The sequence below is a fragment of the Monodelphis domestica genome, chromosome 2 (genome assembly GCF_027887165.1).
Source record: "Monodelphis domestica isolate mMonDom1 chromosome 2, mMonDom1.pri, whole genome shotgun sequence".
Taxonomy (NCBI): Eukaryota; Metazoa; Chordata; class Mammalia; order Didelphimorphia; family Didelphidae; genus Monodelphis; species Monodelphis domestica.
In genome coordinates, this window is record NC_077228.1 from 458,354,970 (window position 1) to 458,377,947 (window position 22,978).

Sequence of the window (22,978 nt, forward strand, 5' to 3'; positions counted from 1 at the left end):
TTTTGGGAAATGCCTGGTATAAAAAAAGCATTGATAAAACCACAAAAAAGGGGAAAGCCAAGCCAAAGGCACATCGCTGAATCTCCAAGCTGGAAGGGATCTTAGAGATCTTTTAATTCGTAATCTCTTATTTTACAGGAAAGATAGAGAGGCTAACAGACTTGCCCAGGTTAAATGTCTTGACCAGACTACACTAGAATTAAATAGCTGGTGATAGAGCCAGCCAGGATTAGACCCCAGGTCCAGAGCAACTTCTACTATAAAACTATAGGCTAAAGGTGCTTGGGGTAGCTAGGTGGCATGGGGGAAGGAGTGCCCTGGAAGACCTGAGTTCAAATCCAGCCTCAGACACATAACTAGCTATGTGACTCTAGGCAAGTTGCACTTCACTGTTTGCCTCAGTTTCCTCATCTGTCAAATGAACTAGAGAAGGAAATGGCAAATCATTCCATCTTTGCCAAGAAAACCTCAAATGGAGTTACAAAGAGTCAGACATGACTGAAAAACTACTGAATAACAAAAATACAGGTGTTCAATACTGCGCCGATTTCCTTCCCCCTTCCCTTATAAAATCATAGAATCTTAAATGCATTCATGCCCCTAAAAAATACCCACAAAGATATATGAACAGCTGTTTATTTAGCCTTGTCTTAAAGACCTCCAGTGAAGGTAAGCTCATTACTCTCCTGAGGCATGGCTCGTTCTACTTTAAAAAACAAACATTACCTTCAGTCTTAGTATCAATTCTAAGACAGAAAAGTAGCAAGGGGTGGGCAGACAAGATTTAGTGACTCGTCCAAGATCATGCAGCTAGGAAGTGTGTGAAGCCAGATTTGACTACAGATTCTCTCAACTCCCTGCTAATGTCACCTAACTGACCCTTACTTAGTTGTTTTTTTTTAAACCCATACCTTCTGTTTTTATTAGTATCTTCTAGTATTAGTATTGGAATTAATACTGAGGATTGGATCCAAAGCAGAAGAGAAGGAAGAGCTAGGCAACTGGGGTTAAATGACTTGCCCAGGGTCACACAGATAAGGGATATCAGAAGCCAGACTTGAACCAAGAACCTCCCATCTCTGGACCTGGCTCTCAATCCACTGAGCCACTCAGCTTCCCCCTTAATTAGCTCTTAAATGAAGTATTTAATAAGCAATAATGAATAATAATTTAATAAGGATTAACTCAATGACAGCTGTTACTAAAAATAATCCACTCCTCAACAGAAACACTCTCACCTTTGCATATAAAGGGGGGAAATGGGCACAAACTTAAAAGAACAGGGTAGTGAGTTATCGGTGCTGACCCAGAGGTTCTGGCCAGCAAACATGGCCAACAGATGCTGATTCCTGAGAGCCCTTTTCGCCTTTAATCAGATCCTCATGAAATCCACCGAGATGTAACTCCAGCACAAGCGTCGCTGTCCATGGCTCATTATTTTTCTACATTCTAATCAGCTAATACTGATCAGCTTTCTCCTAATGATGAGCCACTTAATACTGATCAGCTTTCTCCTAATGATGAGCCACTGCCACTGCTTCTGGTCAGCCTCTGATGGCTTTCTCCCAACTCCCACAGTCAGGGCATTTCTCTCTCTCATTCCCCTTCCCTCCCAAGCTATTCTCTCTCTAGGCACTGGCTAAAGTCTGGCCACATCCATACTAGTCAGTCACTAAAATGCCACATCAGAGCTGGGTGGCTCTGCCATACAAAAGCCTTGAAGGGTGTCCCACTTTCATCCAATCTTGATGTTTCTCTTCTACCACAATCTGCTTTCATCAAAAAAAGCCCTTCTGAGTTTTTCAAATTGATTAAGAATTTATTCATATCTAATTTTAATTTTTTTTTTAAATAATCTTTACTTTTCATCTTAGAATCAATCCTATGTATCAGTTCCAAGGTAGAAGAGCAGTAAGAGCTAGGCAATGGGAGTTAAATGACTTAGCCAGGGTCACACAGCTAGGAAGTGTCTGAGGCTAGATTCTAATTTATTTTTTCTGCTTCAATTAAAATATCTGGATCAGAGGAACTTATGAGAAAGAACTATGGGAACAGAAATGCAGAAGAAAAACATAGGATTGATCCCGTAGTTTGATCTGGATATGATGAGGATTTTGATGTTAAAAAATCACTCCACTGAGAATATGAATGACATGGAAAGAGACATTGAACAATGATACATGTATAACCCAGTGAAACTGCTTTTTGGCTTCAGGAGGGAGGAAAAAAGGGGAGGGGGATCATGAATCATGTAACCATGGAAAATTTTTCTAAATAAAAAAAAGGAAAAATATCTGTCTTTTATGATTACATTAATGGGAGGAAGAGGAAGAAAGGGTAGCTTCATTGCTGTATCTCAAAGAAAAAGGTCTTCATTCATTTCATCTTTTAAAAAAAACAAACTCTTTATTTTCCTTTTTAGTATCAAGTCTAAGAAAGCTGAGTGTCAAGGACAAAGTAAACAGGGTTAAATGACTTGCCCAGGGTCACACAGTTAGGAAGTACCTGAAACCAGATTTGAACCCACATCTTCCCAATGACTCCAGGCATGGAGCTCTAACCACAACCTAGGTGCTCCCAGAATTTCATTTTACAGATAAAAATACTTAGAGATTAACTGACTTACCTAAGGTCACACAGGCACTAATTAGCAAAACCAGAATTTGAACCCAGGCCCTAGAACTCCAAATCTAGGGCTCTTTCCATTATTACCTCAGGATAAGGAAACTGAGTCCCAAAAGAGTTCAAAGGGCTTAATCTGGGTGTCCCATATGATTACAAGTCCAGCACTTCTTTCCAATAGACTAATGCTATGGAACATTGTGGCACAGAACAATACTACTTCCCATTTTCAGGTGTTTAAACTCCTCAACAGGAATTTAATCTCCTTTTTTTTTTTTTTCATTTTAACCCAATAACTTCATTTTGAATAACCTGAGTTTCTGGTGCTGAACCCACTTTTCTTTTCATCTCTCAGAACTTGAAGATGTTTCTGATGGAATGATAGCAGGGCTGGGGCCATAGGTGTGATTCCATCTCTAGGAGAACACCTCGATAGGTGCAGATCCTCAACAACCAGGCTTTTGGGGACAAAACCATCAGGCACCAGAGACAGGGCTTGCATCCAGCTTTTCCTGATTTCATCATATGGTGGCCTTCTTGAGGACAGGCACCATCTTTTGCCCTGTTTTGCAACCCCAAGTGCTTAGTATAGAACCTAGCATTTGGAAGCAACTTAATAATTATGTTTACTGACCAAATAACCTACTAAAATCCTGCCCCACTGCTCCTCAGCTCTCAATAACAAAGATTCCAGTGGATGTGAGATTCACACCTAGCCATCTTGTGCATCCTTGGTTCATGGCCTCAAATAAGCTCTCCATTATGATCCGCCTAGGGTTCTAGATGTCCTCTCTCCTCAACTTTTTTCCTTTTCTTTTCTTTCTTTTCTTTTTTAAGCCTTCCATCTTTTCTTTTCTTTTTTAAACCTTCCATCTTTGAATCAATACTGTATATTGATTCCAAGGCAGAAGAACGGTATGAGCTAGACAATGAGGGTTAAGTGACTTTTCCAGGATCTCACAGCTAGGAAGTATCTGAGGTCATATTTGAACCCAGGACCTCCCGTCTCTGCACCTGTGCTACCTAGTTGTGCCCTCTCTCAACTTGTCTCTCTCTCAACCCTTACCTTCCACCTTAGAATCAATACTATGTATTGGTTCCAAGACAGAAGAGTGGTAAGGGCTAGGCAATGGGGGTTAAGTGACTTGCCCAGTGTCCAAGGCTAAATTTGAACCCAGGACCTCCTGTCTCTAGGCCTGGCTCTCAATTCACTCAATCAACTTCTCTTAAAACCATGATAATGTCTGTGGAGCATATAGACTGTCCACAAACTATCCCACACTCTTACCATCACCAGTCCATCTTCTTTTCTCTTTATTCATTTCTTTGATGAATTCCATCACCTTACTCTTAATTTCTTGTGTAAAATGTGTGGTTACAGCTGGGTGGCTCAATGGAGAGAGCGATGGATTTGGAGTCAGGAAGTCCCAAGTTCAAATCTAGCCTCAGATACTTCCTTAGCTCTGTGATCCCTAGGCAAGTCCTTTAACCTCTGTTTCCTTTATCCACTTGAGAAAGAAATGGCAAATGCTCCAGAATCTTTGCCAAGAAAGCCTCATGGTCGGTAGCAGCATACAGTGGTCTGCAGGGTCACAAAGAGTTGGGGAGATGACTGAGCAACAAGGAAGGGGTTACAAACTCTACGATAACCATTGTCGGAATCAAATGACTTGTTTTTTATTTGCTTCAAACATCCCCCAGAGTAGGAGGGATTCTTTCTCTGCCTCCTTCCTCAGATACCGCCACCCCTGAGATGGAAAGCCAAGTCATTTATCATATCCTCCACACTAGGAGGGGAAAATTTTAGCTGGGAACAATAAAGCTAAAAACATCAAACCAAGGACAGCAGGGAGAAAAAAAAAACCAACCAGTTAACACTTCACAGGGATCAGAATGCATGGTGGAACATGCCAGTGCAAGACAAAAAGACTGAGGCGAATCACTCCAGACACAAGATTTCATCTCCAAGCCCAATAGCCAGCCCCATGTCAACCAGATGGGTGATGTAAGACCCACAGATGCAATAACTGGTCTCTCCAACTTCATCAAAATTCCAGACCTTGGAAAACATACAAAGGTCCAAAGGCCTGAAATCTTAAGAAGAATGAAAGGGAGAAATTACAAATGGTAGCAAAAACAAAGGAGAGCAACACCTGTCAAAGCATGGAGCTACCTACCACCTTGACACTGGCCAATGACCTGGTTTCAAAACAGCTGCAGAAACAGGCCAGTCCTGTTAGCTTTGAAGCATTAAATCCATGAAATTAATAAGGGGAGGATAGCTGGGTGGCCCATTGGATAGAGAGGCTTCGAGAGAGGAATTCCTGGGTTCAAATCTGGCATCAGACACTTCCTAGTTGTGGAACCTTGAGCAATCACTTAACCCCCATTGCCAAGCCCTTACTGCTTTTCTGCCTTGGAACCAAAAATAAATATAAAAGATCTATGTTGGGTTGGCCATCTGCCAATCTAATATATCTTTTTTTATTTAAAAGGCATATTTAGGAGGCAGCTAAGTGTTTCAGTAGATAGAGAGCTAGGCTTGGAACCAGGAGGTCCTAGGTTCAAATCTGTCCTCAAACACTTCCCAGCTGTGTGACCCTGGACAAGTTACTTAACCCCCATTGCCCAGCCCTTCCCACTCTTCTTCTTTGGAGCCAATACACAGTATTGACTCCAAGACAGAAGGTAAAGGTTTAAAAAAAAAAGGCATATTTAAAGGGAAAATAGGATGATCCATCCTCTCCAGAGTTTAGTGATATACACACTCAAATATAATGTCTTCTACTACCCTTTTTATTCTGGAAATGAACTTTAGTTAATCCTTTACTTCTAGGAAAAGGAGTTAAACATTTCAAAAACTCAGAATTTGAAAAGTGGTCTATTGATATAAAATGGAATCCTCCTTATTTATTTACTTTTTACAGTTGGGGAAACTGAGGCCCAGAGAGGTTGTGACTTTTATCACCATGCTACTGTCTACACAGTAGACCTGGAATCAGGAACAAGTAAGTGTTTTAGTCTCAGATGAGAACACAGACTTGGAGTCCAAAGGCCCTGGGTTTAAGTCCTACCTCTTCTACTCATTCCAAGGATGACTTTGGTCAAGTCAAAGAGCCTCTCAATTTCCTCACAGGCAAAACAGACAGGATTGTAGTGGATGAAGGTCCCCTCAATCCCCACCCCACACCAGATCCTTTCCAGCTCAAAATCCAGCCACCCTCTGACTTCTCATACATTAGCCAAGCCTCTCTGGATGTTTCCTCATTTGTCAAACAGGGATAATAACTATATTTCTTATCTCACAGAATGGCCATGAGACCAAAATGAAATAATGTGAGTCCCAATAAAAATCCACAGAGATAGCGATTATTTTTCTTTTCCTCCCAACAACTAGAGAAGGCTAAACAACCATTCTTTCTAAACTAGCTCGCACAGACATTAAAAGCTGAGCTGTACTAGGGCTTCAAGTTAAAGGAGTGTACCTTTAAGGATACTCCATTTTAAGCAGGCTTATACCGTCTAGCCAAGTGATTAAAATGCCAGTAATCCCACCCCAGCTTATGGATAGATTATACTTCACGCAGTATAAAGTTATTAGGGTTAGCATTCACCTTACAAACGGGCTTCCTCCTGAATTCTGAGAATATGGATTTCAATTAATTATTCTGCAAATCTAAAGCCCAGAATGTTCAATTCCCCAGAATTTGGGAGTAGGACGCTTTGAACAACAAGCTGTTTAATATCACCATCATTAATACTTACTATGAATTCCACAGACAGTTAGACTGCAACTGCCTGCCCACCACTCTACAATAGCTTTCCGAGTTAATTATTCCCATTTAAAATTCACACTCTTCTTGCTCTTGGCAGTGGGGTCCCCCTATCTTCTTTCCAGATCTTCTTTCAGTCACTGCCTAAATGAATGTGGGGGTTGGGGGTAGGGAAGGACTAGCTAACATTAGATCTCAATCTGACCTTCCCTTTTTAAAGCCAGATAACCCCATTTCTTTGCCATGGAGACAGCAGTCAAGATTTCAAAGCCTCTTCCAAAAAATGAGATTTGCATAAATTCATTTGCTGAGCAGGATAAAGAGAAGACACAAGGTTACTTAGATGTCTCTTCCCCTTACCCCTTTTAAAAAAACTGAAGGAGAATTAAAGATCCGGAAGAATGTCAAGAAACAATTTCTACCCCCTACTATTCCCAGAACAGCCTGATCAGAATCCACGAACTCACTAGATGCTTCTAGACAGATGACCTTCCCACCCGGGGGAGACTATGCAACCTTGAAAACTTTGCACAGAGAGAGAAATGTCAGTTGCTTAACTAGGCTCAGATCTTGCTTCCCTCCCCAGAGCAGCCCCCGGTCCTCTCCCCCCACTCCCTTCCCAGACCCAGAGGGACCCACACAACCAGCTATTCATTCTTTTCCTCAACAAAGAAAAAGAAGCATCAGCAAATGTTGTCAACAGTTCCATCGCAGGCTCCTTCGCTTTCTTTGCAAACTTTCCAAGAGATTAGTAGAGAAATTTGCCTCCTCCAAACTCTCGGCTTCCAGCTGAGCCCTTTTTAATTCCCCTCGTCACCCCCTTCCCCACCCCCACCCTCATCTTCTGGGCGGCATTAGAGAAAATAATTCTGGCAACCCCCCCCCAAACATGGGACGCAGGCTCCACACAGGCACTTTGGGGACAAACTATTTTTCTGGAACAGGGCACAAGTGGAGTTCCCAGTCCCCGACCCCGTCCTTTTCCCACTCCCGCTGGAATTCGAAATCATGCCTTCAGCAACCATCACACCGCCCCCCTTCCAGTGAACCCAAACAAAGTGCCAGCTCGGGTAGCCACATGGGCTGGGGATGCTTCGGAGAGAACTGTTGGGCATCTGTCTCCCCGACTGCAGCGACACCCCGGGGTTATCGGGGGCTGCCCAAGGGCTTTCCCAAGGTTGCGGGGATTCCTGCACTTCAGCCCAGGATTCAGTGGCTACGGCAACTTTGTTTAGAAAGACCGATAAAGGAAAAAGCGCAGCCCCAAGCGGAGCCCCAGGGCTCCCAGGAGTTCAACTAACCTCCGCGAGCCCCTCCGGGACGAGGCAGGTTCCAGCGGCTGTTACAGGGAGACGTCCGAACAATAGCCGGAGAGAAGCAAAGCTGCGCTCGGCGCTAACGTTCGTATGCTACGCTGGCAGCGGGGCTCTCCCTCCGCGGCCGCCACTTTACTTCCCTCCCGGACGCACGCCGGGGACCTCCGAGCGCTCTCAGTCCTTCCCTAGTCCCGGCTTTTGGTTCAGTGCTGGGGACCCTTCTCCTCCGAAGAGGCGGCAGCGGTTGTGGGCTGCTGGAGGAAGCGGAATCCCGACGATCTCAGCAGGCGAGATCTGCTCATCCTCCGAAGTGGGGGGGGAATCCCGAAGTCGGCGGCTCCCGCAGCGCCCAACCCGTCCAGGCCAGCCCGACCCGGCGCAGCGCGCTCTCCCGAAGCTCCCAGGACGCAGAAGAAGGAGCGGCTCTGGAAGAGCTCTATCCGAGCTCCGACTGTCACGGGCGGGCGCTCCCGAGTTAGTTCCCCGGCCCCACCCCTGGGGAGGCTGCCGAGGCGCGCGCCTCCCGGATCCCTCCCTCCCCAGCACCCCTCAACATTTACATTCGATGACCTCGCCTTGCCCTTTCCGGCTCCAGTTGGAGAACTGGGTGCTCGCCGGGGCCCTCGCGTGGAATTGCTGCTCCCACAGGCTGCTCCGGCTGCCTGCCCGCCGGCCCTCCAGCCTACCTGCCTACCTGCTTGTCTCGGCAGTTCATCTACGGACACTAGGCTGACTCTAATTAAGGAGTATTCAGCCCCCAGGCTGTGTCTTTATAATGGACTGCCTTGTCCTTGGAGGAAGGAAAAAATGCCCGTCCCTGGCCTCTGCGGAAGTGGGGGACTATGGAAGCGGAATATTACACTTACTGGCGCGCGCGCGCGCGCGCGTGTGTGTGTGTGTGTGTGTGTGTGTGTGTGTGTGTGTGTGTGTGTGTGTGTGTGTGTGTGTGTGTGTGGTAAGGATACACAATGGAGATTAAGTGATTAGCCCAGGGTCACACAGCTAGAACTAGTCTGAGGCTACATTTGAACCTAGGACCTCCTGTCTCAAACAGAGCCCCCTAGGTGTCTCCTCCATCTTGTCCCCTTTTCATCTGTTGGACAAATGAAATGATTTAAATATGAACAACAGAAATCCAGTGCCTAATGGAGGGCCTGGAATATATTGAGTGCTTAATAAATACTTTTTCATTCAATATAAGATGAAAGAACAAAGTATGGAGGCCCAATAAAAACAGCCCCAGGTAAATAGAAGTGACCAAGCAATGAGGAGGGGAGGTCAGGGGAACAGAAGACAAATAAACCAGCGAACAATCAATGATCCATTCATTCCTCACCCCAACCTGAACACACATCCTTCTCTGTTTAATGAATTTGCATCAAGATGGGGGGGGGGGGGGAGCGGAATATCTTTGCTGTCTAGACCTCCATTTGTTTGTTGTACCAAATAAAGGAGGTGGGGCAACTGTGAGGACAGAGATGCCATGGGGGCTCTAAAAGCAGTTCCATGTCAGATTCAGATCTGTAAGGTTCTAAGGACAGCGTGTTTAGCTGTTTCGATTTCATCATCCCTCAGAGAAAGTTCACCCACAGTTTTTACCTTTTATCTGTGGGGGGCAGAAACCTGCTGCCCTATAGTCCAAAAGAGCACTGGGATTGGAGACAGAAGACCTGGGTTCTTCCCCTAGCTTTATACTCATTGTGCAACCTTGGGCAAGCCACTAAAACCTCTTCTGGATTCAGTTTCCTCATCTATAAACGGAGGGCATTGGACTAGATGACCTCTAAGGACACAGATCACAGATCTACAACTAGGAGGGACCTTGGCATTCATCTAGTCCAAGTCTCTTATTTTATGGATGAGAAACTGAGGTTAAGTGACTCACTTCAGGTCACAAAGATGATAGAGCTGGGATTTGACCTCAGCCTGTAAAACTCTAAATTCAGCATTCTTCCAGTTGTACCACACCATTTCTAAACAATGACCCTTTCACTTCTAAACTGGGATTCTGTGATCTCTGTATGTGTATATACATATGAAATTGCACATGCATAATATAAACACATGCGTGATGTATGCGGATTGTATGTACATGTGTGAGTATACATGTATGTGTATATATACATGCATTATGTATACATGTGTGTATAGAGACAGGTATCTCTCCCACATCACAGGGGTCCAAAAAATCCCAGTAAAAATGTTTGTCTCTCCCTTCATATCAGAGGAGTCTGATTTTTTTCTTTTTCTTTTATGGGGTATTTACAGTACCTTATATGCATTTATGAGTTACTAAACTTTTAAAGATAACTCTACATTTCTAGCCTTTGTGTGTTGTCTGCTGGCTTTCGCATTCTTTTCACAAACTTTTTACTTTAACTTTTTAAAAATTATGTATATTAAAAGATTAAATATGTTGGTATTATACATGTTTTATGCATTTCTAAATTTCTAAATGTCTTCAAGGTTGTCTGCAATTTTCACAACCCCCACCCCAAATTTCCATTTAATTTCTTAAGACAACTCGTGATATCTGGAAAGTACAATGGGGTAAGGTTCAATGTGGAAGGGATACCTGTATGTGAAGGATACCTGTATATATACAGATAAATATATATACAGATATATACACACACATGTACATACACATAGGTAGATGTATGTATGCACACATACAGTGGATAGAGTGTTAGGCCTGGAGTCAGGACTCATCTTCCTGAATTTAAATCTGGCCTCAAGACACTTCCTAACTGTGTGACCCTGAGCAAGTCACTTAACCCTGTTGGTCTCAGTTTTGCCATCTGTAAAATGAGTTGGAGAAGGAAATGGCAAACCACTCCATATGTTTGGTGAGAAAACTCCAAATAGGGTTACAAAGAGATAGACATGACTGAAAATGACTAAACAACAGCAACAAATAGATATAAAGATAGACAGACACACAGTCAAATAGGTGGTGTCAACTTGGAAAAACACAGAACCACTAAAGTAGCCAAATCTTTAATCAGGATAAGAGACAAGTTCTTAATATTTGGCTGCCATATAGAGTCAAGCCTAAGCTCTGGGACTCTGGGAACAGTGCCTCTGGGAGAATGCACTGCCAAAGACCAGACTCCAAAGAGTAACAGAATTTGGGGGGGGGAGGGGTCTTATATACCTTTTGGGGGAACAAAGGGCCAGAAAATACAATTAATTAGCTCTACAGTGACTACAAGGAAATGAGGAGCCCAGGGCTGGACCATCAGGAAGAGGCTGATGCTTTATAGTAGCTACAAAAAGAAGTTTCCAGCCAGGGGCTGGAATACCAGGGAGGGGGTCTCTGATTAATATGGATAAACTTTTAAAACAAAAAGGATACCTAAGGCAGGATAGCCTACTAACCTTATCTAAACTAGGATCATTAAGTACTTCAAAGTCTATTGTTCAGTCTGGAGGTAAGGTCAGTCAGATCAGTCTGGGGGTTTAGGCAAGTTCCTAAAGGACAAGGGGCAAACTTGGGGTTTCAAAAAAACACATTTAACACTAGATAGATGGATAGATAGATAGATAGATAGATAGACAGATAGATACACATAGATAGATAGATAGATAGATAGATAGATAGATAGATAGATAGGCAGGCAGACAGACAGACAGACAGATAGACACACATACATACATACATACATACATACATAGATGGATGGATGGATGGATGGATGGATAGAGGGATAGATAGATAGATAGATAGACAGACAGACAGACAGACAGATAGATAGATAGATAGATAGATGGCTGGATAGATAGATAGATAGATAGATAGATAGATAGATAGATAGATAGATAGATAGATAGAGGGATAGATAGAGGGATAGATAGATAGATAGATAGATAGATAGATAGATAGATAGATAGATAGATGGATAGATAGATAGAGGGATAGATAGATAGATAGATAGATAGATAGATAGATAGATAGATAGATAGATAGATAAACATATTGACATTTGGAAGAAGAAATAAATTTCTTCATGTCCCTAAAGGGCAAAGTTAAAAGTAAGGGTAAGATATCTCAAAGAGGCAAATTCAGATTTGAGGTAGAGAAAAACTCTCTGACAAGAGAAGACAAGAGAAGGTAGGTTCCCCCACCCTGAAGATGTTCTATTTGAAGCCAGATGACCTGTTGGAATGCTGAAAAGGCATGTGTTGGGCAAGATGGTCTCTTCCAACTCTGAGATCCTACTGCAATAGCTCCTAATTGGCCTTCCTACTTCTACTCTCTCTCCTCCCCATCCTCCTCACAGCTTCCAAAATAATCTTCCTAAGGGACATACAAAACTGGATAAAATATTCAGTGACTATTGCCTCTGGTATAAAATACAAGCTCCTGGGCTTGTAATTCAAGGCCCATCACTATCTGGCTTCCATCTAGCTCTCCAGTTTTCTTTTATATTATTTCCCTTGGAGCACTCGGTGTTCCAGCAAAACTGGATGACTATCTATTCCCTGAACTCAACAGCCCCTCTCTTGCCCCTAAGCATTTGCACAAGCCAGTCCCATGCTCTGAATGTGCTCCTTCTTCACCTCTAACTCTTAAAAAACTCCTCTTCCTCCATTCTTCCTCTGCTTCCCTTGGGAGGTGCCTCCTTCATAAAGCCTTCCTTTCTTTTTCACCACCCTCTTTCTCCCCCAGCTCCAGTCATTAACTTCTTTCCTTCCTCACAAACCTCAGATACCTCCTCGGTGCACATGTTATATTCCCCTGGAAGGATGAAAGCTCCATGTAGGAAGGGCCTTGTTCTGGTGTTGACTTTCTATCCAGCAGAGTGCCTTGCACATTTTGTTGTTTTTCAGTCCTTTTTTAGTGGTGTCTGACCCTTTGTGACCCCATTTGGTGTTTTCTTGGCAAAGATACCAGAGTGGTTTTGCCAAGTCCTTCTCCAGCTCATTTTACAGATGAGGAAACTGAGGCAAACAGGGTTAAATGATTTGTCCAGGGTCACATAGCTAGGAAGTGCCTGAGACTGAATTTGAACTAGTCTTCCTGGATTCAGGGCCAGCACTCTATCCAACTCACCACCTAGCTGCCCAATCCTTGCATATAGTAGGAGGTTTTTTCATTAAAAAAATAAATAACTAAACCCTTACCTCGGTCTTAGAATTTATAGTAGGTATTAGTTCCAAGGCAGAAGAGTGGTAAGGGCTAGGCAATCAGAGTGACTTACCCAGTGTCCTAGCTTCTTCCTTCCTTCCTTCTACTTACCCAGTTAGGAAGTGTCTGTGGTCAAATTTGAACCTAGGTCCTCTCATCTCCAGGCCTGCCTCTGTTCTGCTGAGTCACCTAGCTGCCCGTCAAAACAGGAGTTTATTAAATGTTTATTATATGATGAATTGAATTTAATTCATTGTTGACTTGTTCCACTAGTACTCTTCCCATCTATCCTAAATCATTCCCATGCTACAATAAAGGTTTGAATCTTGGGAGAGGCAAAGTGGCTTAGCTCTCCCTAGATAAGGTAGCACACCCACGTTCCTGGGTTCCCTGTCAAAGTCGTTCCAGCACAGATGGTTATGCTTACAAGTAATGGAACCACAGACTAGCAGAACCAGAAGGAGCTTTAGAGCTCGTCTCAGGCAGGGGTTCTAAAGCCTCTTAGCCCCTTCTCAGAATCATGCTTCTAAATGCCTAAAATGAAATAGACAGGAAAACACAAACAAGAGCAATTATAGCAAAATAAAGGTAGAACTTATTAGAAGTTCATGAACCCCTGGTTAAACACTCCGAATCTAGTTCAACACCCTCATGTTATTTGGACACACTCATGCCTGAGACTGTGACTTGTTTAAAGTTCACACAGTAAAAAAATCAAGCAGCTGGAGCAAAGAAGGGCCTTCTTTACAGGGTGCTTCTGTAGGTCAATGGCACTCAGTCATGGCCCCAGAGTACTACATCCTAGATGGTGTGGGATCCATTGATGAAAATAATAGGAACCCATTGGAATCCATAAACTTGTATACTCACACATTTATTTAAGTTCTTGCTGAGTGGATTTTTAGCCTTCTTGCCAATATTATTTTGGAAGAAAGTAATAATGATAATAAAAAGAGCAAGGGAGAGGAAAAGGTAAACTCAGAACTTACATCACTAACAGTAGAGAGGGGAAACCCCCCTAAAAAAACTATGGGGCAAGTTTGATAAAGGTCATTCAAGATTCATGCATTGACATTTCAAAGGGTAATAAACAGCTAACTATTCTCACTCTAAACTGAGGGCAGAATTAGAAGAAATCGACAGGAAGGATTTAGGTTAGACACTGTCAACATGGAATCTAGAAACCCCAAACTTGTAGCCTAGTAAGATCTGATGAACTCCAAGTTTTAGGACTGGCTTGAAAGTTGGAGGCCCCAAAGCTAGTCCTTGTTCCCTGAGTATACACCCTGAGGGGAATCCCAGGCTAGCAATTTCATACTGAATAATGGACCCTAAGGTAAATGACAATCCCAGTTAGGTGGGGCTAAGCAAATGCTGAATCCTCTTTTTCTTAGGTAGTCTTCCCCATTGTATCAGAGACCCTTTCCCAAGAAGACCCACACCTGGGCAGGGAATATCCTTTTAGTATCCCTCACACCCTAGCCTCTGGCTATGATTCTTCTCCCAAGCTTGACTATATTCTGTCTGTATAGTTGAACACTCCTATTTTCTTTATAGGGATACTGATGTCCACCATCTTTCCCTGTCCTTGGATCTCCCCAAATGGTATATAGGTTCCCCAAATTCTTTTGTTCCTGGGAATTGTCAATCTAGCTTAGTTGGCTCTCCCAGGGGTCAGTGTCCAGAGGGACCAGAGTTCAATCCTCGGACTTTGCGTGGGTTTTAGCGAGCAGCTCGGTGTGGAGGTCTACTATTACACTGAACCCCTTTTCCTTGGTTAAAGAGTGATTTTTCTGACTATTTAATAGTTCTGTGTTTTTTCCAAGTCAACAACACAAAGGGTTGTGAGATCCTACAGTCATTTTCATGATTCATGGATCATAGATGGTTTGATTGGGGCCATGGCTGGATGCAGAGGTTTGGGCAGGATGATCTTAAGATTCATCCTAGTTCTATGATTCTATCCATCCTTAGTGACTGACAGAAAGGGGATGCTGAGCTTTACCTGTCAATGAATGGAAACTTCATTGGCCTCTGTGTAGACTAACAATCAATCAACAAACATTTTGGGTACCTACCCAATTCCAGGTTCTAGGAATATCAACTACTCCAACAGATTTGTGTAGATCTCAATCTATCCTTGCTAGCCCAGCCCGTCTGACTCTTGTCCTTGACCTCCTACAAATGGAAGAGCCCAGGTAGAGTGCTGAGGTCCTTCCTTGATTTCCCCAGAGGCCATATTTCATCCCTAGCCTTCACCACAAGCCCATCTTTTCTTCTTCTCCTAGAGGACATCTTTCACTCCTTCAAAGTTCCTCATTGGCAATATGATGATACCCATTCTACCTTCCACCATACTCTTCCTTTATCACATTCTGTGTGATAAGCAGTTTCAATTCTTTGAAGACTTGTCATGTCCCAATTTCTTAGCCATATGGCCACAGCAATGGAGACACCAGAATGAAAAAAACAGGTTCCCTGCCCCTGGCAGCCCCACCCATAGTCTTAAGAATTGCAACTCAGCCTCTACAGTAATTCAAGACTATTTCAGCTGAAAAGAGAGAATGCCTTATGGCTGCAGTCCAAGAAAAGAAGGAATAATAATAGCTCACATTTCTATAGTACTTTAAGGTTTCCCCACAACTCTCAAGTGTCATAATCATCCCCATTTTATAAACAAGAAAAACAAAGTCCAAGGACAGGGATTAATTTGCCCAGGAGCCCACAGCTAATAAATATGAAAACTGGGGCTATGGACTCTAAGGGTTACTTCTCCAGTACTCCTTAGACTTTCTCTACCCCAGGCTGTCTCTCTGAGTTACTGAGCCAGAGGGAAAGCCAAAGAAAAGTTTCATTTAGTAATTTGGGTAAGTTGAACTGAAGTAGAACCCTCTGAGTACTCAGTAAAGAGTAAATTGCCATTTAAGAATAATCTTATTTATTATGCATGTAAAAATCCATATCGGATTGCTTATTGTGTCAAGGAGTGGGGAAGTCTGGGAGGGAGTGAAGGAAGGAGGCTCAGAAGAAGAAAGAGAATTTAGAACTCAAAACTTTAAAGAAATGTTTTAAAAAACATTTCATTCTGTGTGACCCTGGACAAGTCACTTAACACCCACTGGAACCAATAGACAGTATTAATTCTAAGACGGAAAGTAAAGGTCAATTTTTTTGTTCAATTTTACGCATACTAGAAAAAATGTATCAAAAATAAAAGAAACCTAAAAAAAGAATAATTATCGTAGTTGTTGTTGAGTCTTTTTTCAGTTGTGAGCCCATTTGGGATTTTCTTGGCAAAGATACTAGAGTGGTTTGCCATTTCTTTCTTCAGCTCATTTTATAGATGAGGAAACAGAGACCAACAAAGTTAAGTAACTTGCCCAGGGTCACAGAATTAGTAAGTGTCTGAGGCCAGATTTGAACTTGGTAATATGTCCTTTTATTTCCTTTTTTTTAAACCCTTAACTTCTGTCTTAGTATCATTTCGAAGACAGAAGAGAGGCAATCCAGGTTAGGTGACTTCCCCAAGGTTGCACAATTAGAAAGATGAGTCTTCCCGACTCCAGACCTGGTGCTCTATCCATTATGCCACTAGCTACCCCAATCACAGAAAGAGCCCACATTTATATAGGCTTAAGAACAACCACACACAAAAAAAAAGCAGCTGGGGTGCTTAGTGGATAGAGAGCCAAGCCTGGAGTCTTTGGAAGATCCCAATTGCAAATTAGATCTTTCTAGCTATGTAACCCTGGGCAAGTCACTTAACCTTAATTATCTAGCCTTTATCTAGTGTCAATTCTAAGACAAAAGGTAAGAGAAAAAAGAAAGAAGGGAAGGAAGAAGGAAAGAAAGAGAGAGAGAGAAAGAGAGAAAGAAAGATAAAGAGAGAGAGCAAAAGAGAGAAGAAAGAAAGAAAGAAAGAAAGAAAGAAAGAAAGAAAGAAAGAAAGAAAGAAAGAAAGAAAGAAAGAAAGAAAGAAAGAAAGAAAGAAAGAAAGAAAGAAAGAAAGAAAGAAAGAAAGAAAGAAAGAAAGAAAGAAAGAAAGAAAGAAAGAAAGAAAGAAAGAAAGAAAGAAAGAAAGAAAGAAAGAGGAAGGGAGGAAGGAAGGAAGGAAGGAAGGAAGGAAGGAAGGAAGGAAGGAAGGAAGGAAGGAAGGAAGGAAGGAAGGAAAGAAGGAAGGAAGGAAGGAAGGAAGGAAGGAAGGAAGGAAGGAAGGAAGGAAGGAAGGAAGGAAGGAAGGAAGGAAGGAAGGAAGGAAGGAGGGAAGGAGGGAAGGAAGGAAGGACCTCTGAAGCCATGTAGTCCTCTTTTGGGGGTAGGTAGCTGACTCAGTGAATTGAGTGCCAGAGCTAGAGACAGGAGGTCCTGGGTTCAAATGTAACCTCAGACACCTCCTAGCTTTTTGGCCCTGGGCAAGTCACTAAATCCCCATTGTTTAGCCTAGGAGCCAATAAACAGTATTGATTCTTAGATGGAAGGTAAGGGTTTTAATTTTTTAAAAATCTTCTCTGATGTACAGGCTTTTCTTTAAAATCTTCAAGGAAGAGAAATTCACCACTTACTGAGGCAGCCCATTCCGTTTTTTAACAGCTCCAAGCACTAACAAGTTTTTTCCTTGTTACTCCTAAATCTGCCTCTATGGCTTTTACCTACTTTTCCTAATTCCCTGGGGCCTCTAGGGTCTATCAGAGAATAAGGCTTAACCCTTTTCCCACATGACATTCTTTTAAATATTTGAAAACAATTATCATGTCTGGCTAAGCCAGATTTGGAACAGTGCTGGGAAATATCTAGCCTCAGAGAGCCTTAACCCGCAATTTATTTCCCAATCTTTCCCCAATCCTTAGCATATTTGTATGTTTCAGTATTTGTTATGACACAGAAAGTAAGGAGTCCATCAATGAGAGAATAAAAAAGCTGGGATAGGAGGGGAAGGGCAGGGAAAGCACTGGCCCTAAAGTCACAAGAGCTGAGTTTAAGTCTCAGCCTTGTCATTTACTAACCATGTGGCTCTGGGCAAGCCAATTTCTGCCCTCGTGCCTCAGTTTCCTCATCTGTAAAATGGAAATAATAATAGTTTTCTAATGATCTCCCTAATTGCTGTGAAGCAAGATTTTGGAATCCTTAACATTCTATAGAGATGTGAGTTAGTAAGAGTGCATAAAGGGGAATAATAAGTATTTTTACAGTACTAATGGGACAGGAATCAGGGGAGGTCTCTTAAAAGAAAATGCTTCATACTCTATAAGAGAAGAGAGACAGCTAGGTGACTCAGTGGAAAGAGAGCCAGGGCTGGAGACACATCCTGGGTTCATATCTAACCTCAAACATCACCTAACTGTGTGACCCTGGACAAGTCACAACCCCAATTGCCTAGCACTTACTAATCCTCTTCTGCCTTGGAACCAATACTTAGTATTGATTCTAAGATGGAAGACAAGGGTTTTAAAGACAAAAAAAGAGAAGGGAAGGGGGGAGGAGAGAAGACAGCAGGGAAAAGAGTCTGCTTGATTAATGAGGGGCAGGAGAGCAATCAAAGTTAGAGCTGTTGCTACCTGCCCTTGTTGGGGCTGACTGCTTCTGTTTGAGGGGGCAGGGGATGACCTCAAACCATAGGGGAAAGCCAATTGGTTCCCATCTGCCCATTAAGATCTTTCAGATCATAGATGGTCTTTCAGGTGGAAGGATTGAATGGGAGTGAGGCAGCAATGCACAATGAACAGAATGTCCAGCTTGACTCTTGTGTTCAAATTCCATTCATACCACTGATTAGCCGTGTGACCAAGAACAAGTTATTAAACCTTTGTGTGCCTCCAGAAACTTTCTAAACCATGACTAAGGTGTAAATAGGTTGCAATCTGAGTGGGGCGGGGGAGGGCAATTTCCCCATGGATGACACCAAGGAAATGGGTGAAGTTGAACTGACTTGAGGGACATAGAGAAGATAGTTCACAATCCTGTATCTTCCAATCCAGGGAGAAACACCATCAGGAGCTACGCATTAAGCATTCGCTCCTCTCTGCCATCTCCTTTTTAAGATGCAACAATTAGGTACCACTCTGTCACTAACACCTTAGTGTGAATTAGAGTTGGAGCAGCTGTTTTCCCAGCTAGAAAGTCCAAGAAGGTGGATCTGAGGACAGAGGAAGAGAAGTAGGAATAGAGGAGTGCCCCTAAAGATGACTTTGCCAGGGGCCAACCATATTCAAAACGTCCCTAACCTAACTGCTTCACAGATGAAGCCCTTGTGCTCAGGGTTCAAGCTTGTCCCATTCAAAATGTCCCTTAGCTTTCTGGGTGGGTAGCTCTTATTTCAATCCTTTGGAAGAAAAATACTGAAAAGCTACAAAGCTAGTGACTACTATTCTCACTGTGGGGAATAGATTTATGAATTCTTCTTTTTTGCTACTGGGGAGAAAAAGATGGCCCCAGGACTTGGGGAACAAAGTAGGTTGGCTTCCAAACATGGCCAACATCTTTCCCAGGTCAAACTGGCGTGCAGAATCCAGGTTCAGATTTCTCCGTTCGTTTCCTATGCTTATCTCTGTTCCACCTATTTATTTTACAGAGCAGGACACAGTCCATTCTAGAAGGGGCAGGTGGCTGCAGGTTGGCACAGGAAGGGCCAAAGGGAAACCTTACTCATTCTTCCCTGCTTTGGCCTGACTCCTATTGTTTGTGGTGACCCTGAGTGGGGGATGGAGGATTTGGCTGGAAAAGTAGGTTCTGTATGATGTAATGGAGAAAGAGATCATAGAGGCATCCAGGCACATTGGAAAGATAGATTTGAAGTCAGAGGACCTGATTCTTGATCTTGATTCTGCTTCTTACTGCTTGATCTGGGACAAGTAACTTCACCTATTTAGGACTCTATTCCTCATCTGTAGTAGTAATTTCTCCCCTCAGAGTATCTACCTGATCACTGTAAAATGAAGGAGTAGAACTCTAATGTTCTGATTTATGAGTTTTTATTTATTTGTATTTATTTATTTACTTTTCTTTTAAGCCTATAGCCCCTGGTATTCCCAGTTAGTTTCCCATCCTCACTAAGCTTCTGAGATCAGACGGGATCAGGGGTATTCAGTGTTTTGGTCCTAGACTGACCTATGAACTTGTAGGGGAAAATATATTGATTATTCCTGGCTGTGTGACCCTGGGCAAGTCACTTAATCCAATTGCCTATCCCTTGCTGCTCTTCTGTCTTAGAAGTGATACTGAGTATTGATTAAGAAGAATTAAAGAATTAAAAAAATTATATATATTTTATATATATATAATTTTTATTATATTATATATATAATTATTATATATTATATAATATATATTATATAATATATATAATATATAATATAAATATTATATATATTATAAATAAAAAAATATATGTATATATATATATAAATTGGATTTGGAGAGTTTTGATGCTTAGATTCTACCTCTGTTCCCTGTGGGACCCTCAATAAATCATTTAAAAGTTCTAGACCTCAGTTTTCTCCCATTAAAATATAAGGATTAAACTAGATATTTAAGTTCATTTCCAGCCCTAAACCTTTTCCACTCCTTCCTGTGCCTGGAAGGCATACAGAGGAATATTTGCCATTGGTAGGAATCACCCTCAACTTTCAGCCCTTTCTCCAGAACACTTTCTCATTAGGGAGAGACTCATGCATTAGGGAGACCCCAAAGACCGTGGAGGAAAGCTGAGCTGTTCTCATCTCTCAGATAAGGTCTTTCAGGTCCGAGCTGGCTAGAGCTAGTACAATATCCCAGAATGTCAGAGGTAGAAGGGATATCAAGGATCACCAGATGGTAGATTGTAATGGAGAGTTCCCTGGACTCAGAGGCTGGAGAAATCTGAATTCAGTTCCTGCCTCTAATATTCATTAGCCGTTCTCTTGGTCTGGACTCCTTCTACCATAAAGTAAAATAAGAAAAATAATACTTATGTGATCCATGTCTCAAGATCCCTAGAAGGAAAACGCTTTGCAAATCATGCAAAATGCCCTGTGAGAGACAGTGTAGTGTATTGGATAGCTAAGTGGTTCAGTGATAGAGACAGGATGTCCTGGGTTCAAATGTGACCTTAGACACTTCCTAGCTGTGTGACCCTGGGCAAGTCACTTGACCCACATTGTCTAGCCCTTACTCCTTTTCTGCTTTGAGACCAATACAACATACTGATTCTGAGACAGAGGGTAAGGGTTTATTTTTTAAATATTTTTATAAATAAATAATATTAATATATAAATATTAATATATTATATTATATAATATATAAATAAAAATTATAAATATATATATAAATGAAAAATAAACATTTTTAAAAGAGCTGACCTTGGAATCATGAAGACCTCGGATCAAAGTCTCCCTTCTCACTCAGAATGGCTGTGACCCTGAGCAAGTTGGTTAACCTCTCAAAGCCCCAGGCAAATCTTGAAGACATAACCTGTAGAAAAAGTACTGATCAAATCTCAAGTCTGATCTGGGGGAAAATACTAAAGATTTACTGGACAAGCTCAGCCCAGAGAACCGGAATTACCCAATGTCCTCTGCAGGTAGCTCACATCTCTAACCTGCATTTGCTCCTTGAAGCTAAGGGCTGTTTTTTCTTTTCTGTGTATTCTGGAAAACTTAGCACAGAGCCTAGTCTATAGTAAGTTTAATAAATGCTAGTTGACTTGATTGGACTTCTGGTTCATGAAGAGCTTTATATATATATGTATATATATACATATATATTTATATTTGTTTACTTTTATTTTAATCTTATAGCACCTGGTATTCCCAGTTAGTCTCCTATCCAATATATCCATATATATATATATATGTGTGTGTGTGTGTGTGTGTGTGTATGTATACTATATATATATATGTCCTCTGCAGGTAGCTCACATATATATACATATATACACATATATGTATATATATATAAGATTAAATAAATAAATATATATATGTCTTGTTTCCAAAATAGGGGCTATTTTTTCATCCTCAGTTTACAGATGAAGAAACTGAGGGTCAGAGAGGCAATTTGCCTAGGGGGCAGATAGCTAATAAATGACTGACTCCAAGTCCATCACTCTGGTGGATGTCTCTTCAGCAGCGACCCTTTCTCGAGGTAACATCTGAGAGAATCCAGGCTATAAAGCAATGCTTGGATTGTCCCAAGATGTCTTAGAATGGCTTCATTGCAGAAGGTGTTCGTGGAATGCAAGGCTGGGCATCAAATGGACTCAGGCTCATTCCCTCCTCCCAGAAACCAGGAAGGAAAACAAGTGGTTTCCAGTTGGTGGTTTCCAGCTGTGTTTGACACAGCAAGGCAGATGGGAAGGAAGAAAGTCCTCAGCTGAATGCCTGTTCATCAGAGGAAGCCAAGGTTTCTTTTTTGTTTGGATTTTAAATCCTTATCTTCTGTCTTAGAATCAATGTCAAGTATTGGTTCCAAGGCAGAAGAGCGTTAAGGGCTAGACAATAGAGGTTAAGTGACTTGCCCAGGGTCACACAAACAAAAAGTGTTGGAGGCCAAATTTGAACCTAGGACCTCTCTTCTCTAGGTCTGACTGAACCACTGAGCTGCCCTTTAGGGATTCTTTATGTTAATAATTTGCTTGAATGTCATTTGGAAAGAACAGGAAATCAATCTTTTCCTTCCCACGTTTAAAGCCCAAGAGTGACATTTAGGTGATGTTCTTGAAGATGATTGCAAGCATATTCCTTGTCTCCAGCACAATTGGAAGCTTATTCTAGGTTTCAACACACAGGATCAGTCATTGTCAACAAATATTTATTGTGTTCTGGGGATGCAAAAAAAGGAGCAAAACATTGTTCATCCCTGCCTTCAAGGAGCTCACATTCAAATGGTAGAGATAACATGCAAGTAATAACTTACATACAAGACGAATGAAGTCCCAAAGTACTAACCTAACTGCTTCAGAGATGAAGCCGTTGTGCTCAGGGTTCAGGCTCGTCCTCCAAGGAAGCCGTTTGTCTAAAGCAGAAGGAATCTACCTGTCATTTTTTCCCCTGTGACATCATGGGGGAGAGGGGGAGCATTTTTCTTTTCTCTGATTAAGCTGATTCTAGTGATTCACCCCCAGAGAGGCTAAAAATACACTCCGACTCCCTCCTACCACTTC

At 42.1% G+C, this 22,978-nt stretch overlaps 1 protein-coding gene across 1 annotated transcript in view; it reads right to left on the reverse strand.

The window, feature by feature from the left end:
• BCAR3 (BCAR3 adaptor protein, NSP family member) overlaps positions 1-7,834 on the reverse strand; it is a 174,793-nt gene extending 166,959 nt beyond the window's left edge. The window contains exon 1 of the mRNA XM_007484989.3: positions 7,697-7,834. The gene's annotated coding sequence lies outside the window, so the exon portion shown is untranslated. The remainder of the gene's footprint in view (positions 1-7,696) is intronic.
• Positions 7,835-22,978: the final 15,144 nt, after the last annotated feature.